This window comes from Oratosquilla oratoria, chromosome 4 (genome assembly GCF_046742065.1).
Source record: "Oratosquilla oratoria isolate Oo_2021 chromosome 4, ASM4674206v1, whole genome shotgun sequence".
Classification (NCBI taxonomy): domain Eukaryota; kingdom Metazoa; phylum Arthropoda; class Malacostraca; order Stomatopoda; family Squillidae; genus Oratosquilla; species Oratosquilla oratoria.
The window spans coordinates 33663532-33666031 of NC_134780.1; positions in this window are offsets into that span (position 1 = coordinate 33663532).

Consider the following 2500-nt stretch of genomic DNA (forward strand, 5'->3'; position numbering starts at 1 on the left):
AAAAATAATAGAAAAAAAAAATAAAAAATTAAAATAATAATAATAAAATAAAAATAAATAAATAAAATAAATAAATAAATGAAATAAGCAGATAAAATAAAATAAAGATAAATAGATAATAAATAAATAAATACAAATAAATAGATAAGAATAAATTAATAAATAGGTAAATACATATGTAGATAAAGAAATCGAACTCTCGCACCCTCGAACTTTCGAATCCTTGAGAATTTGAAAATTCGAACCTTTAATTTCTCGAACGTTCGGACTCTCTCATCTTCGTACCCTGAAGTCTTCGAACCTTCATCACTCGAAGTTTCGAAAGCTCGAACCATTGCGTACTCGAAACTCGAAACCCGAATATTTGAAACTCGAGCCTTTGAAAATTCGAAACTTTTGAATTCTCGAATAGCTGAAACTCGAACTTTTGAAAGCTCGGATCTTCGAACCTTCGAACACTGAAGGCTTCGAATCTTCAAGCTCTCAAACCCTCGAAAGAAGCTCGAAGCTTGAGTTCTTCGAACCTCGAACCTTGAGTTCTTCGAACCTCGAACCTTGAGTTCTTCGAACCTCGAACCTTTGGTGTTGGAGGGCGACAACAATCCGAGGTTGAGCGGGAAGGCTCAAGTCAACAACAATAGACCTGGGGAGTTTTTGTAAACAAACTAACAGTGCACAACCACATTGTCTCCAACGCATGCGCCATGAGCGCTCATGCGTGCGCGCGTGCGTGCAACACGTGCGCCTATGCGTAGCTGGTCTCCGTGCAGTCATGTGCGTATGTGTGTGTATGTATGTAAAGGCTTGTGTGTGTGTGTGTGTGTGTGTGTGTGTGTGTGTGTGTGTGTGTGTGTGTGTGTGTGTGTGTGTGTGTGTGTGTGTGTGTGTGTGTGTGTGTGTAAAGGCTTGTGTGTGTATGTGTGTAAAAGCTTGTGTGTGTGTGTGTGTGTGTGTGTAAAGGCTTGTGTGTGTGTGTATGTAAAGGCTTGTGTGTGTGTGTGTGTGTGTGTGTGTGTGTGTGTGTGTGTGTGTGTGTGTGTGTGTGTGTGTGTGTGTGTGTGTGTGTGTGTGTGTGTGTGTGTGTGTGTGTGTGTGTGTGTGCGTTTGTGTGTGTGTGTGTGTGTGCGTGTGTGTAAAGGCTTGTGTGTGTGTCTGTGTAAAGGCGTGTGTGTGTGTGTGTAAAGGCTTGTGTGCGTGTGTGTTTAAAGGCTTGTGTGTGTATGTGTATGAAAAGGCTTGTGTGTGTATGTGTATGTAAAGGCTTGTGTGTGTGTGTGTAAAGGCTTGTGTGTGTAAAGGCTTGTGTGTGTGTGTGTGTGTGTGTGTGTGTGTGTGTGTGTGTGTGTGTGTGTGTGTGTGTGTGTGTGTGTGTGTGTGTGTGTGTGTGTGTGTGTGTGTGTGTGTGTGTGTGTGTGTGTGTGTGTGTGTGAAGGCTTGTGTGTGTGTGTGTGTGTAAAGGCTTGTGTGTGTGTGTGTGTGTGTGTGTGTAGAGGCTTGTGTGTGTAAAGGCCTACCTGTGTGTGTGTGTGTGTGTGTGTGTGTGTGTGTGTGTGTGTGTGTGTGTGTGTGTGTGTGTGTGTGTGTGTGTGTGTGTAAAGGCTTGTGTGTGTGTGTGTAAAGGCTTGTGTGTGTGTGTGTAGAGGCTTGTGTGTGTGTAAAGGCTTGTATGTGTGTGTGTGTGTGTGTGTGTGTGTGTGTGTATGTATGCGTGTATGTGTGAAGCCTTTCTTGAGTGTCGGTAATTGGTGTTTACGTATGCTCGTGTGGGTTTAGTTTTGCAAATTTATTTTGTTTTCCTTGGCGATTACCGCTAAGGTTTCTGCATTTATGAAGTACATTTGCACTTCGTTGTTTATGTACAAGTGCAGAGAAGCACATTATGCGTGCATGTGTACACACACACACACACACACACACACACACACACACACACACACACACACACACACACACACACACACACTAGGATCTGATCAATATTGTATCAAGACTATACAAATACATTGTTCGCAATTGCTGTATTAAAACAAATACAATGAAAAAATATATTATCAAAAATACCATATATAGAGACACATATGAAACACTCACTAAAATATATTTGCATAATTATGATATCGTCTGAGTCAGGTTTGACTGTCACACATGTACATATGTACAGTTGACATGTACAATGTACAACACGCTCATTCCCACGCACATACACCCACACTACAATAAGAACAGAGAATTTACAAGCACACACATGCACACACTCACTCACACCCAAATCCACGCCCGCCCTAGCATTAGCGCCGCCCACGCTTGCTACACGCCCAAACAAGCCGCCTCAAGCTGGTTTAGCGACACAAAACTGAAGAACAGAAGCGGGTTAAGAAATGGGTTGATTTACTCATTAAGTCTCATTTGCCTATTAACATTTGCTTTCCTTCTTCTTCTTCTTCTTCTTCTTCTTCTTCTTTTTCTTCTTCTTTTTCTTCTTCTGGGTTAAGTTGTTTAT